This window comes from Chinchilla lanigera, unplaced genomic scaffold, assembly GCF_000276665.1.
Source record: "Chinchilla lanigera isolate Chin_1 unplaced genomic scaffold, ChiLan1.0 scaffold00159, whole genome shotgun sequence".
NCBI lineage: Eukaryota > Metazoa > Chordata > Mammalia > Rodentia > Chinchillidae > Chinchilla > Chinchilla lanigera.
Window position 1 is genome coordinate 607,521 of NW_004955560.1, and position 16,730 is coordinate 624,250.

The 16,730-nt window shown below is 44.9% G+C and overlaps 1 pseudogene; it reads left to right on the forward strand.

The window, feature by feature from the left end:
* Nucleotides 1-8,790: 8,790 nt before the first annotated feature.
* On the forward strand, nucleotides 8,791-12,187 carry LOC102024514 (annotated as a pseudogene).
* Nucleotides 12,188-16,730: the final 4,543 nt, after the last annotated feature.

Sequence of the window (16,730 nt, forward strand, 5' to 3'; positions counted from 1 at the left end):
GCTGAGCTAAATCCCCAGCCCCAGAATTGATTCTCTTAAAGAGAGTATCAGTAAGATAAAAATGAAAATGGGAGATAATTGGGACAATTTTTAATCACCTTTATGGTAAATTGGTCAAAAAGACTCTTTTATCATGGAAATTCACTGGGCTTCATGCTGAGCTCCAGAGCTGAAGCTCTAACTCATGTGAGGTTCCCCTTCTGCAGAGACATCTAAACAGGAATCAGTCCTGCCTGAAGGGTTAGGATTCGTCTACACAAGTCCATACAGCCTCTGGGTCAACATGGTGCATACTCCTTGACACTTGATTATTTCAAGAAGCTTTAAAAAGTTCACAAATTTCAATTCAAGATTTATGCTTTTAAAGACACACACTAAATATCCAGTTAGGCTTCAAATAGTCACTAGAATTATTCATAACAGAGAGATTAGTAATACTCCGCACCCGCAGTCCTAGGGAAGATCCAAGCTCAACCTCAGTTTTCTCTTGACTTCAGCACTGCTTTCCAGGCAGGGGTTTTGTGTCACAGCTGCTCCTTGATGTCTGTGTGACAAACATGCTTCCCCAGGCCCCTGGGGTGTCCCAGGCTGGCACTGTGACCTGTGATGTCACCAGCAGGGCAGAGCCTCAGGAAGGCGGTCTTCTGCTGCCATCTTGGCCCAAGCATCCCAGAAACTAAAGCTTTAGCAAGGACCTGAGCTGCACAGGGTCACAGGGTTGGAAGTGACCTCAGCGTCAGCTTAGAGTGCTGGAGCACGGCTGGGAGACAGAGGACCAGACCAGAAGTATGACGCAGGCAGCCTCCAGAGAAGTCACGCTCTCTTCCTTGTGTTCATTGATTCATTTGACAAATATTTATTCAGTGTTGCTGCGCCCTAGACATTGCTCCAGATGCTGGGGAGCTGGTGGTGAATAATAGATAAAAATTCCTGCATTTGTGGGGCTTGCACTGTGAGACAACAACAGTAATGAAGAAGAGAAGTAACTAAATCATAGGTTATTTCAGAAGCTGAGAAGTGGGATTGGACAAAACAAAGCAGAGAAAGGGTACAGGGGGTGTTGGGGGCTGGGCTGTCTTTTGTTTCTTTTAGGTGCTGGGGCTTCAACCCAAGGTCTTCACACTGAGCTACATCCTATGAGAAATAGACTTCATCTTTCCTGTCAAAGCACAAGGCCAAAGCAACTCCAGTTTGGGTTTAAATGATCTGCCCGTCTATCCACTACCCACCCACCTCTCTTTAATGTCCAAGAAATGGTGACTATGTACATTTTCCCAGAACACAGCTGGTTTACTCTGTCTCTCTGTTGTCTGTTGACAGGGTCTCCTAAATTGCCCAGGCTAGGATCAAATCTGTGATCCTACATCAGCTTCCCAGAGTTCTAGGGTTATACTCTTGCACCTCCACACTGGGCCGAGGCTGTCATTTTGAAGTGGGCCATTAGTGGAGGACCAGAGGGGCCATCATTGGAGCAAACTCTGGGAGCAGGGAGAGTGAGTCTTATGGGTACTGGGCAGAGTAAAGAGCTCCTTGGTACTTTCTAACCCTGATTTCACCTCTGCCCCAGTGTCTGGTGATAATGGAATCTGAAAAATGTACTATAGATACATGGCTCTTAGATTCTTTGAGGAGGGATCCCTCAAGTAAGCTAACATATTTTCACATTTGCTAGAAATTATTTCAGACCTGCTGCTTCCCACACACCCAGGAGCTTCTGGGGTCCCCTGACCTCTCTTGGCCATTAGAGTTCACACCATTTCCAGAGTGTGTACCCCAGAGTGTGTACCCATCCTGGAAAACAACCACACTGCAGGGACAGTCTCTTTCTGAAGGATGGAGAAGGGCTGGGTAACAGGTGTGGGTGCAGTTGGACAGGAAGAGGGACCGCTAATGTTCTATCGCACAGGAGGCTGCGTGGTGGACAACAAATCACTGACTGTTTCAAAGCAGCTGATAGGACTTTGAATGCTTCCAGCATAAAGCAATGATAAATGTCTGAAGTGACAGCTGTGCCGGCCGCCCTGATCTGACCAGTGTACATTGCCTACACTTGTACTCATAAATATGCATGATTATCACATGTCAGATTTAAAAGGTCTCATTCTTACACGAATCTGGGAAATACACTGTGCTGTCTTCTCAGTTTGGACATTACTCTTTGAAAAGCCCTGAGAAACCCACTGGGTTTTGTTTAACCCGACTTCCCTAACTTATTCTCTGCTGTGGCTGTTCACACCCTATAGACCCTGCTCATTGGTCCACATGCAGGGTCCAGGCTAGTCACAGGCCGGCTGGATTTTGTCCCTTCCTTCTTCCGTAATGTCAGTTTTGCCATCCTGTCAGGTGGGGCAGCATGGTAAAATCCCCTGCAAAGCCATGGACCTGGAACAGAGGACAGGTGCAGGAAATCTGAGTGGGTGAAGTTGACCTGCTGACTAAACCTATGTGGTTGGAAACATGAGCCCAGAGGAGAGACCATGGGATTCCTTGAAGATGAACAGAGAAATACCTGGAAAGGAAAGATTTCTGTCTCGTGTAGGCAGACCTGGAGACAGGATTCTACTACACAGGTAAACAAGATAGAGTGCTGAGTGGGCAGGGCTGTGGGTTCCCAGCCCTGGGGTAGATCATTTACACAGAAAATCTCACAAGGGACCATCTGCGTTTTCCAGTCAGCTGTGTTCACACCTCTCTGTCCTTATAAGCACTGTCTCCTTCCTTTTGAGTACATCAGATTTCCACGGTTGTGACAAAACATCCGAAAAAGCCAAGGTAAGGGGAGGACAGGTTTATTTTGGGCCCTGGTTTCAGAGGCCGTGGTTTCTCAGTCTAATGGCCACTTGGCCACAATTCTTGGGGCTGTGGGGAGGCAAATATGGTGGGAACATGTGGAGGAGAAGGTGTGTTCACCTCTGAGAAGCAAGGGGAGAGAGGGGGAGGTCTGGGCCCCTACACCTCTTCCAGGGCACACTCCAGGGACAAACTTCTTCCTGCTGTACCCCCATTCTCTAGGCTTCCACCCTCTCCTAGAAGCACCCCAGGCTGATAACCACACCTATAGAATATGAACCTTGGGGGCATTTGACGTCTGAATCACAGCACCTATACTGTGGCTCCTGGTTATCTTTTCTTGTTCAACATTTCTGCCATTCTTTAATCTTCCTCTTTGTTTTCTTCTTTTCTCAGGGTTGACCCTTTATTTCCCATTTGCTCTTACTCCTCCCCCTGTCCTCCCACAGGCAGTACTTTTCTGTCTTCTGTGCAGGGCTCAACCACCCCTCCCACCCACCCACTCTGCTGCTTGCCTCATGGTGCTTGTCTTCTGTCCCTGCTCTTGTATGGTCCTCTACATGTTGGGTCCCTCACCAGTGGAAGGCAGAATTTTATTTCTTTACTTTTTTTTTCTGCATCATCCATGTGACCCTGATGTTTGTAGAGCAATCCTCTGCCACTGCTTACATTTTTAATAACACATAGGATTTGCATTCACATATCTATAAGCAGAACTCTTATCTAGGAACTTCAGTGAGACCGCCATAGTCACTGCCTTCCTTGTCACGGGCATTCGTGCAATCATTCCCTATGTGAGAAGTGCCCTGAATGGGGAGGTAGAAGACACTGTTCTGCTCTGTAGGAGCTCATGGTGCAGTAGAGACACAGTGAAAAAATAGGCAACTCCAACAGAATGTAGCAAGGTCTTTGCTGGAGGCTGGAAGAGGATGCTGTTCCAGGAGCGTCCCTTGACCCAGCTTGGGAGGGGCAGGACAAGCAGCCCACTTTCAAGGGAAACTAAAGGGAGAGGAAAAACACATTTGAGCTGAAATCTGATTCAACTGAAAATTGTATTTTGGAAAACTCTGATCTTCCACTTAGCTAGAGCATTTCTCAATACTTGGAGTTGTCTGATGAGATCAAAGGGATTATTAATAAATGAGATTTAGAAATACTTAAAATTGTCAGCATTAGGAGGACTTGGAAAAACTCATAGTAATATTTTTCAATGCATTACATTATGAAATCATGCAGGGTAAAAAATACACTCACAACTTGAAACAGAAGATGCATTTAACGTAATACTATGGAAGTTTCTGTTACAATTTCACTGTACAGTGCAACTCACCTTTAAGAAGTGAACCTGGCTAGATACTTGGGTCTAGACTTAATCTTCTGCATGTATATATCCACTTTTCCCAACACCTTTTATTAAAAGAGGCCATCTTTCCTCCAGGGTCCGTTTTTGGCCCTTTTTCAAAGATCAAATAGCTGACTGTACCTGAGGTTGTTTCTACTTCTTGTATTCTGTTCTCTCTTAGTTACTTTTCTCATGGCTGAGACAAAATACCCCACACCCAAAGTAAAGATAAGAAAGCTTTATTTGGCTCACAGTTTATAGGTTTCAGTCCATAGTAGGCTGGCTCCAAGGCAGGGTGGCATGGCAGATGAATGTTGCAGAAGAGAAACAGTTCATGGAGGGTGGAAGGTAGCAAAGCAAACGGGGGAGACACAATAAGCCTCTTTCTGTCCTTTATATTGTATCCAGGTTACCAGGATTAGGGTGGTACCTAGCCAAGCAATAGAGTGATTAGTAATCACACACCCTTAATCCTAGCATTGTGCCATGAATCAATCACACACTTTAAGTTCAGTCACCTCTGAAAAAGCCCCACTTATGTCCATGAGACTTTGGGAGGGACATCCAGACATAAGCCCATAATATGTTCCATTGATCCATGTGGAGGACACCAGAATGGCTCTCCTTGAAAGGCCATTTGTGTGCACCTGGCCCTAACTCCATGTATGGATATATACAGAGCTGGCTAAACAATGCAAATGGGTCTAGCCGAGGCACCGAGTGTAGCCTTTGAAGCAATGCCCCAGGTCAGTGATGACCCACCTGTACCTCCTCAAACTAAGCATGAGCCAGGCCAAGAGATGCCATGCTGTTGGCTGGCTGGGACTGAGCCTCAAGAAAGAGTCCATGATGTCCCAAGGCCAAGAGGGTCCTAGACAATGAGTAACTGGAACAAAGTCCATGACCCAGGGCTGAACCCAGGTTTGATTAATTCATGAGGAGGGGAGTGGCTCAGGGTTGAGTGCTGTGAGCTGAGCTAGGTGGGAGACACAATGACACCTCTGCAATATACAGAGAGAGGTTTTCAGAAAGAATACCGGATTCTGGTAACAGGTAGCCTCTAAGTTTGGCGGAATCTGCATAACACAGTTTGAGGAAATATCTTGTGTTTTGGGTTGGTTTCCTCAGCGTTGTTCCAGTTAGTCATTGACTAGGATCCCCTTGGCTCCCCACAACTGCAGATATGTGTTTGTTTCTTTATTATCACCGTGGATTGCACTGAAAGTGGTAGATTGGAATTTACTTACTAGAATTCCAATAACCTTTCCCTGGGATTACAAATATAAACTCTTCTGGACCATGGAGGGGCCAGAGTGGGCTCCTTATATGTCCATACACCTGTTTTTGTGCCCATACCATGCAGTTTTGATCATTATAGCTTAATACTATAACTTTAAGTCTGAGATTATGATGTCACATACTTTGCTTTTGTGGTGCAGGATTGCTTTTGCTATTCTGGGTCTCTTCTGATTCCATATAAATTTTCTTTTCTGTATCTCTGTGGGATAAGATTCTTTTTCTTATCTCTATGAGAAATGACATTGGGATTGCATTAAATCTGTGTATCAGTTTTGGAAGTATAGCCAATTTGATTGTGTTGGTTCTACCTATCCAGGAAGAGGAGATATCTTTCCATTTTCTGTTGTGCTCTTTGATTTCCTTTTTCAGAGTGATTAAGTTTCATTGCAGAGCTCATTCCCTTCCTTAGTTAAGTTATTACTTAAGTATTTGCTCTTTCTTTTGATGCTATTGTGAATGGTTTATTTCCATTTGATCTTGCTATCCAGCCCTCTTCTAGCTATCCTCCCAAAGGAGTTAAAATCATTATATTACAGGGATACATACATACCCATGACTATTGCAGGACAATTAATAATAGCTACACCTTTGAAATAGCATGTATGTCCATCAACTGATTAAAGAATGGATAAAGAAAATGTGGTATTTATACATAATGAAGTACTACATTGCCATAAAGAAAGATAAGTGAGGCATTTATAGGTAAATGGATGCAACTCAAGAACATAATGTTATGTGAAATAAATCAGACACAGAAGTTCAAATATCACATGGTTTCTATTATATGAACACATATATGGGGAAGTATATATATTTGGGGAAGTATATATATATTATATATATTAGGGTTATATATATATATATTATATATTAGGAATATATATGATATAGATATATATATAGATATATATATATATATATATTAGGAACAAGGGGAAATTTCAAATACTTCCCCAAATTACATACTCTCTAGTTTCAAAGTGTTTTAATATACATGCTAATTTGTTTCATAGATACCACTACTTTACCTTAGTTCAGTGAAAAGAAAGTTTTGTATTATCATTTATTTCTTTTTCATGAGAATCTTTTTGGTCTATGTCTTGAACTCTGAGTAAGTACTTTGAAGATAACAATATACAGTGTATTAACAATTGTTTATTGTTGTAGTCAGGGTTTACAAAGGAAATTATTTAATACAGGACACATAATATATAGGATTATTTTACAATATTCATCCAAAGAGTTAAATGCAAAAGAGTGTGGGAGATCTGTCCACACACTAGAGACCCAAAAAATCCAGTTGAGAGCCTGAATTTCATGGCAATGTCCTCCACAGTCCAACAGAAGGCCTGGAACCCACAACAATGCCTCATGCAAGTCATCAAGGATCTGCACTGGGAAGACCCAAAGGTCGATGGTGAAAGCTAGAAAGTCTACACCTGTGGGATGAAGGATCTGTGTCAGCAGGCTGAGGGATCTGTACTGAAGCCAGGAAGCAGCACTCAAGGTAAGGACCAGAGCACCCTCAAAGAGAACTGCAGCCATCCTCAGTGACAGCAAGGACTCAAGCTTGTCCAATGATCACAACAACAAAGTTCATATCAGGAAAACTAGCAAGAAAATCTTCTCCAGGAGAATAAATAGCACATCATCTTTCCCTCCAGTTTTCTTTTTATGTTGTTAGCAACAGTCCTTAGTTGGACCATCCACACCCAGCACTATGCTCATTCAGTTCAGCTGGATGTTACAAGTTAACCCACCACATTATTCTATTATTATTTTGTTGTAAAATTTTGTTTTTTCCTGGTGGGAAGAGGTGGGTCACTGTGGGTGTGGCCTGCTCCTCCCTTGATAACTCGCTGCTTCTTATTGCCATGCTGTGAGCAAGTTTCCTGCCTGCCATATCCCTCTGCTAAAGCACCCTGCCTTGGATCCAGCCAACTATAGACTGAAACTTCTCAAAACTGTGAACCAAAATAAACATTTACCTCCTTAAAAAACAAACAAACTTGTTCTTTCATAAAAAGTAGGATCTTTCCAAATGGGAAGATGACCAAGAGCTGAAGGGAGGGAGAGGGAGGGAAAGGGGAAGGGGTGAAAAGTGGAATTAAGGTGTGTTGTGTGTACATACCAACTCCACACAAGGAATGGAAGCACTGTGTACAGCAAACACATACTAATAAATTTTCTTTAAAAAGAAATGAATCCATGTAGTGTTCTGGGGTATTACAAAAGAAAGATGTCTAAAAATACTTGAGAAGACTATGAAACACCTTTGCTTTTCCAGTTACATAAATATGGAAGGCTGGATTTCCTTTATATATTTAAACCAAAACAACACACTGCAAGGTATTGAACACAAAAACAGAGAGGAGAAATCAGCTGTCTTTATTGAGCCAGTTATTAAAGAAATTTGAAAACATGTAAAAAATTATTGTTTTACATTATTGTTAGTTTTCACTTTGAAAAATACATCTAATTTTCATTTAAAAATACCATTTATTTTTAACAGGCAGTTATTAGTTTAAAATTAAACAATTAATATTTTTAAAAATTTCTCAGTCATGATGGCTCCTATGGCAAATTTCCTAGTTATACCACTACATAAACCAAGTGCTAAGCTCTTGATGATTTTAAGGATGTAAGGGGGTCCTTGGCCCAAGAAAACAGAGAAGCACTGCACTAAACTAGGTAATGCGTCTCCAAACTAGAAGAAAAAGATTCTGATTTTGCTGATCACAGTCCTTTTAGTAAGTTCCAAGGACCTGTCCTTCTCCATATCAGAAGTCTGCTGCTGCTTGTCATTTTATAGAGAGTATTTGAATTGTCATGGGTTTGCTATCCCATCCCAACTAAAGCTGATTTCCTTTGACAAAGCCTTCTACGTTTCCATGGCTTTGTGTTTACTGAGTCTGTCCTATGTATCTGTACTTTCTCCAGGAATGGGTTATAAGGACAATGAGGATGATACTGCCCCTGTTCTGTAGATTCGCAGTCTAGCCAGAGAATTCATGCACAGCACTGACTATTCATCAAGCTATGAACATGTCACACTTGTTATCTCTGTTTTATTGTCACAATTCTCTGTGGTTATTATGAATGTCCCCATTTTCTGCAGAAGAAAACTTAGGCCAGGGAGTCTAGAAAATGGCCACACTCACTGAAGTGGACACTCTAGGTCACTCACGGGATCCTCTCTGGGGATCTTCACAAGTGCTGTGCATCCATCCCTGAGTTTTGTGAGCTTGGTTGCAAATAGGTTGTGGCTGCAGATTCCTTCAGGGCCGTGCCCATGGACCCCAGTACTGTACTGAAGTCCCATGGATCACCAACACTGTATCCAGTGCCCGTGGACCGCAATGCTCTACCCAAGTGCCATGGACCACCAACCCTGTACCAAGTGCCCATGGACCATCAATGCTGCACCCAAATGCCATCAACCACTGACACTGTACCCAGATACCCATGAGCCCTGGTGCTGTACCCAAGTGCCATGGACCACCAAGATTATACCCATGTATTGTAAACTACCAATGTTGTACTCACATACCGTGGACCATCAACACTGTACCCAAGTGCCCATGGACCACCATTGCTGGAACCAAGTGCCATTGATAATCAGTGCCATCCCAATCACCATAGACCACCAATGATGTACTCAAGTGTCATGTACTGCCAATGATGCACCCAAGTGCACAAGGACTACTGATGCTATAACTAGGTGCCCACAGACCACCCATGCAATATTCAAGTGCCCATGGACCACCAACACTGTAACCCAAGTGTCCATGGGCCACCAACTCTGCACCCAAGTGACCATGGACCACCAGTGTTATACACAAATGAACATGGACCAGCAACATTATAACCAAGTGTTCATGGACCACCAATGCTGGACCCAAGTTCCATGGAACACTGACTCCCTACCTTCTGCTTTAAAATTTAGTTCAGGGTTTGTAATACCCCTAAAAATAGCAGGCACCCGAGAAGGCAGAGTTCTATCTCAGCTCAGAGAATACACTGACACTTAGGGGTTGGACAGCCTGGGCACAAGGGAAAAGTGGGAAGATTCTCACAGCCCTTCCACCTCCCAGTGATGGTCTCCTGGCCTTGCACCCTCCTTTTGTTCCAGTTCCTCTCTTCCTGTGCCCTGAAACCCTCCACTCTCGTAGAAGATGAAGTTGGGTTTAGCCCAACATTTTAATTTCCTTCTGCATTTCAATCATTACTTAGAAGAGGGTAGGTTCATTCCCTTAAAGGCACCAGCAGGGATTGAGGAGGGCACTGAGGACACAGAAAAGAAACTTCATGAGCAGCATATGACCAAGAGCAGCACTATCTGAAAACACCTAAGCCAAGAGCATGGAGTTGTGGACAATGCCTCTGGCCCATTTCCATTCACCACTGTGTTCCCCAAGACTCGTTTTCCTCCTAATATGGTGAAATATGCCAAAAGCAAGTAAATTCTCCTGTGGATTTAAAGGATTTAACTGAGTCCCATGGAAACTTACCAGATTTTCTGAATGATTTATGTAGCAGAAGTGTAGGTCTATTTGGATGAACTTCCTGCTGCCTCACAGAAAAAAGAAAGTAAAGCATTCAATATATGCTCACCAAGTGGCTCCAAGAGCACAGATCAGGAGATAGTGTGTTCTCTTCCACCACTCTGTACAATACTGGCTATTGTGAGTGTTGTGGTGAGAGGTCAGCTGCATGGAGCTTTTATTGCTTTAGCTAGATCACACCACAGAAGCTGTCAGTTTTATACTAGGTTTTAAAAAGTATATACCAAGGGGCTGGGGATTTAGCTCAGTGGCACAGCACCTGCCTGGCAAGCGCAAGATCCTGAGTTCGATTCCTGGTACTGGAAAAAACAAAAAACAAACAAACAAACAAAAAAGTATATACCAAATAATTACATTTTCTCTTTCTGTGGTCAAAATGTATAGTCTATGTTTTCTAATAGCACAGAGAGAATAGATTCTTTCCAGTGAAGTAATCTTGATTTGTTTTTTCTCTTGTGTATTCAAGATAGACAAAGGTATTTTTTGGTATTTTCTTAGAATGGCCTCAGTATTAACTATTGCTTTCCAGCTAAGACTTTGACAGCTTCGGTAAATACACGGTGAGTTTCTGTTGCCCTTGTTAATTTAAACCTTTGTAATCCTAAAAATGATCAGCCCCCCAGGGCTGGAGTCCATTTATTCCTGCAGCTTAACTTGCCCTACCTCTGTCATCAGCCATACTTGGAAATAAGGCTTATAAAACTGGTAAATTAAACCAAAAGATCAGTGATCTTAGGGAACTTAAGTTGAGCAAAAAAAAATAATTTTCAATCAAAAACATTTTAAACATATGGGTTGGTGTCTGCTTGTTATACTGTCTAGAATAGACTTTAAAATATTTAAGTGTAGACTTCTAAGTGATGAATCCTTGTGTTAATCCACTTCCATAACCTTGGGGAGCTGCTCACTCACTGGAATCACCCAGTAAGGGTGACTAGAGGACACATGAGAGACTAATCAAAGTGTGACCACGTGGCAAGCTCCAACACAGTGCTGTAACAGATGATCCCCTACACAGCTAAGGTCCACACTTAGCCCTGGATTTGGCCGTGGTCTGTCTGACCGAGTTAGTTAAGATCAACCGTTAAACTCTATGGCCTCTGCCCCAAGCCAAACCTTCAAGCAAGGATGGCGTGATGCTTTCTGAAACTGACACAAACAGACTATGACCATTTTCTGCCTGAACGTTTGCACCCACTGCAACATATACTCTGCTACTGAGGGAGTGAGAAACCAGTCACCTAGCTCTAAGAGAAGCTAGAGAAATCCACCAGAAAGAACGGGACAATTGTCAATTACCAAGTGGACTCAGACCCTTCTGCAGTAGTGGTGTTTAGCCAAGGGGTTAATGAATCAGACAACTGATGGTATCCCCTGCAAGATAAGTGGCCCAGTGTAGCCCTCAGCATTTGCCTTCAGTGTGGCAGATTTGTTAAACCAGCCCTGCTGATAGCATCTGAGCTATCAGTTAATTTCACCTCAAAGACAAACTGGTGATGGTAATTCTCCACTCAAAAACTTAGCATGGTCCCTATTTCTCTAAGTCCAACTTCTTTGCCTTGAATACAAAGGCTCACGCAACTTGAGTTTCCTACTCCCCATCACAAACCAAATTGGACCACTTCTGAAAAGTGACCAGCTCTTCTACTTTCTTGCTTCCCTAACATTGTTCACCAAATTCCATCCATTGAGAGAGTGTCCCACCCATTCCTGTGGACAGTGTTCACAGCACCTCAGACCCTTAGATGCAGAGATAAAAATGCATCAGAGTTCTTTCCTCTGAGGCCGAAGTAACACAGGGGAGACGAGAGTAACCGGAGGTTGCAGCTGCCAGCATGAGCTCCCCAACAAGCCCAACAGTGAGATAACCCCAGAAGAGCTGCATAAGTGGGAGGAAGAAGAATTTAACACAGGTCCACTCTCTGAGCTGATCCAGTCAGTCAAGAACAACACCCAGGTGCTCATCAACTGCCTCAACAACAAGAGACTTCCAGGCCGAGTGAAGGCCTTTGACAGGCATTGCAACATGGTTCTGGAGAATGTGAAGGAGATGTGGACCAAGATGCCCAAGAGCATCAAGGGCAAGAAGAAGTCGAAGCCTGTCAACAAGGACCACTACATCTCCAAGATGTTCCTGCACAGGGACTGGGACATCATGGTACTGCGGAACCCGCTCATCACTGGCAAGTAGCGGCCTCTTCCCTGCTGCCAGGACCTACTCCTGCCCTGTGAAGACCTTCCTGTCATGAGTGTACTGATAGTAAAGTTCTGTGTTTGTTTGTTTTTGTTTTTTAAAAAAAGAGGTATCAGAAGCTTGCTGTTTAGTGAGCCACTGTGTCCACAAGCAATTCCAGTGCAACTTAGTGAGCAATTGGCTGGGTTCTGTGGTAGGTTAAATGTGACCACTGTGTTTTTGTGGCTCTTCCTGTTCAAAATGTGTCCCATTTGCCGACTGAGCTAGCCTGGGCTGTCCCTGTGGTTACCCCAACCTATAGAGTACAGAGGAAGTGATGTTGTGTCCTTTCTGAGCCTTGTCTCTGGAGACCATGGGCTCTTGTGCTTCCTTCTGGAATCCAGCACAGTATAGCGAGGCCCAATGTGGCCCCTGGAGAGTGGGAGGCTGGTGGAGGAGCAGAGAGGTAACTCAGTCTCTGAACTTGGCAGTACTGTGTGAATCATGATTTTTTTACTTTCTGTACAATTTGATGTTGTGAAAATGTGGAGCCTTTCAGACCTGGGGAGAGGCCACCCCTCCCAGGACCTGCTCATCCCTAGCAGCTGTGGCCAGCTTGCCTGGAGCATCCTGTCACATGCAAGCCACCTGGACCAGCACTGTGCCCTGACTCCTCCTCTCTCTGCCAAGCCTCTGGCTCCCTGTCCTCCATCAACCCAGGGCGGATGTCAGACAGCCAGAGATGTCCTTGCTCCCACAGCACCCTAGGGTTACTCACCCTGGCCAGTCTTGAGCTGTTTACCCCACCTCACTTGGCCTTCCCCATAAGAATGCCAATGGACGCTCTAACCCTGACCTTCCCTCACCCCTGTCTGGCTCTGGACCCAAACCTCGTCTTCCCCAGGCAAACTGTGTTATGTGGTATGGGAGATGTAAGATGAAAGTCTGCTTTCCAGGTAACTAGTCTCCTGAGTCCTCAGTCAGTCACTTCCATAGATTAAAATTCTGTGGGTACAAACTGTAGGCCAAGCATCAGCTGGTGGGGCTCTCCATCCTCAGTCCAGGGTTTCCGGATTGTGGCCTCCAGGAATGAGCTTGGGAGAGACTTGCAGGTCTTCCTGGGGGAGCCCAGACTAGACTGTGAAATCTAGAGAAGATGGATGTTTGTGGTGTAGGGACATAACTGTGTGTGAATGGAAAACTAGTCCTGGTCTACAGCACACCTTCCATTTGCCAGGTTCTGCTTCTATGGGGCCACATCACAGCTCAGAATCTTCCCAGCCAAGATAACTCTCATCTCTGGACATGTAAATGGGTTCTGGCCAGTGGAGGGACCCCCTTCCTTCTCCCACAACACTCAGCTTGGTCTCCATGTTCAACTTCATCTCCATCTCCCTCTCTTCCACATGAACTTCTATTTTCTTGACTTCTCCTTTGAACCAGTTGTACCATCTGCTCCTTTCCTCCTTCCCTGAGTTAAATAAAATCTTCACCATGTGCTCATTTTGCACCTGTATGTGAGTCACAGTGGAATTTATCCTTACCACTTAAAATCATTAAGCTTGGAGGCATAAAAATCGAGGAGTGAAAGCACAAATAGTTGAATTGGTTGCTCACAACCCGTTGCCTTGTATTTCTTTGCAGTTCCTGTCACTAATTTTACAATATCATTTCTTTGTGTTATAGATGATAAGGGGTGTGTGTGTGTGTGTGTGTGTGTGTGTGTGTGTGTAAGAACACAGGGCTTTTGCATTGAGCAACAGGCTGGGCTCAAATGTGAGATCCTTTTTCCTCAGCTTCCCCATTGCTCAGGTTACAGGTGTGCACTACCATACTGATACTTATAAAGAGGACTATTGGAAGCACAGCCCCAGGACATTCTGACCAAAGGGGAGCAGTGGGGTGGTGGGGTTTGGGCAGGGGCTTTCCCCATGGAACTTGCTTAGGGTCAGTCCAGACCCTGCCAGACACCAGCTAAGTAAACACAGTCATACTTGTTACTACTATACCTCTAAGCCTCCCTTGTTTTCATGACTCAAAGTCCTGTTACTTCACAAGATGGTAACAACCATCTAGGACTGCAGAACAGGAGCTCCTGACTGCCCACCTCACACCTACTCCCTCACTTCTAGGCAGGCACATGGTCTCTAGCTCCAAAGCAGGGACCCGAGCAGGAGCTGTGTGCCCCATCTGGGTCCTTCCCTGACATGGTGACTGTTTAAGAGCAGGCCTGTGGGTGTCTACCCATGAATCCCATGTTGGGAGAGACTATTCTTTCCTTTCCTTTTTTCCTGTTTTCTCTTTCCTGCTGGGTGTGAGTAAGAAACATGTAAACACTCATTGCTCCAGGCAGCTGTCTTGTAGTCAAGAGGCAGAACACCTGGGAGCTGCTCTGATGGGAATGGTCAGGGCAGGACCAAAGCTGAGAGGTGGGAACCTGGTCTGGAGTTCAAGTGTGCTGCCTGTGATCTAAGCCACAGCCTGGCTCTTTGACTTGGAGAGGAACCCGCCTTTGAATCAGCACCAAGGGGAGTCTGGACTTGTGACTATAAGAGTGGGAAGGGCCACTCCATTTCCCATAGATTGTGTGAGGAAAATGCCCTTTATCATCTGACCGGCCTTGAATGATTGTTCCTTAAAATCCAGAACTCAAGTATGCTTGGGACACTGACCTCTGGATTCATTGTCTGTAGCCATAATTCTGTCAAAAATATATTTTTCTTCTTGCCAAACTATTAGAATCATACTTTTCAAGTTTGGCAAAGAATCATTTTCCCATGAGGGATAACATTTTTGGCTGCAACTTTTCCCTATTATAACCGCTGAAGCCTGGCTTCTGGTAACAGAGAATCCTGTAAGTATCAGCAAGACCAGGCGCAGGGCAGGGTGCGCTCCCAGAGTTGGGCAATATGTGGCCAGCTGAGGCTTTGTGTATGAGCTTGGAGCTTCCAAGCACGCTTCTGAATACAGAGCTGCCAGATGCAGACACTTGGCTGTGTATACAGAAACACACATGTACATACACATGCACGTGCAGGCATACACTTAGCTTTTTTTTTCAGAAGATGAAACTAATGAACACATGGTCAGGAGACAGCAGCACACTCATTGAGCAAGTCTCACTTCTTACCTCTTAAGAGCAGCAGCCTGGTTTAAGGTGTGGGGCAACACAAGGGAATTCATCCCAGTGAGGCCTGCATTTCTGCTTGAGTTCTGAGTGAGAGAGCAAGGGGTAAACATTAAAATTAGGGAAAATGGCAGTCTCATGCTCTATTAAGTGAAGTTGCAGATGGATCACACGTGGTTTTAGGGTGCTGTGTCTTTTTTTTCCTAATGAGACTTGTGGACCTATTCTTATCCGGCATCTGGGAAGGCTTGGGTATCCTCCATGGTACCCAGGGAAACCTACATCCCTGGTCGCATGTCAGCTTGGATCCTGAACTTTTACCCAGCTTTCTCATGATTGTTGAGCCCCTAAGGTGATGTCTAAGCCCCAGCCAGGGTTAAATATAAAATCCTGTCTGTTGGTGCAATTCATTAAAAGACAATCTGCCCATAAGAGCTACTTAAAGTGTCTACAGTATATTTTCTCCATAGACAAAATCAATAGAGACGATCAATAAAAGGAAATATCACAAATTTCCTGACAGCTCTAGTGGCCGAAACCGGGAAACAAAACCAAAGGGACGCCAACCTGGGGGGCCGTGCGGGTGGGTTTGTCACCCAGTCACAGGAAGACAGTCTAGACAGGCTGCCACAGTGCCGGGCTTGCCCTGAGAAGGCCGTCCATGGACACTCATCTGGTTATGCACAGGCTGTGCTTGGATCTCAGCCCTGGCCTGGGCATAGAAGGGCTGGGCGAGGCCTTGAGTCTGGGCTCTGCTGATGTTCGCTCATGTTCACTGGAACCGAGAGACCCTGCAGGACCGGGCACAGGAGCCCAGCGGGGCTGAAGCAGGCTCCTTTCCCTAGGTGGCCACACCAAGTGTTCATCCCTGTTCCCCCTCCCCCAGCAAAGCCTCGCAGCCCCTCACGGGATGACAGCACCCAGCACAGCCCACAGGGGACAGGAAGGGGCTGTCCTGGAGCTGGACACAGGGACAGCTCCCCGCCTACTGCAGGCAGCACAGGGAGATCATGGCTGTGAACACAGATCCCTGCACCCCATTTTCTCGTTTCCTTTCTTTCCTTTTGTTTATTCATTTTGCCATACTGGAGGCTGAACCCAGGACCATGCTGAACTACATCCCCAGCACCTTTTTACTTTCTAGTTTGAGACAGGGTCTTATTAAGCAGCTAAGTTGCCTAGGCTGGTGTTGAATTTACCATCCTTCTGCCTCAGCTTCCCAGAGTGCTGGGATTACAGGTGTGCACCACTCTGCCTGTCCTTTATCCCTCTTAAATGCTGAATCCACCTGCAGAAGGATGAGCCTCTTTGGAAGCCGGTTACGAGAGAATCAGATGTTCTTGCTGTCCTTGAATGTCAGAAATTCCATTCACAGCACCTGCTGCTGACTGGTGCTTTTGTGACCTCCACAGTAGAGGGGAGAAATGGAGACCT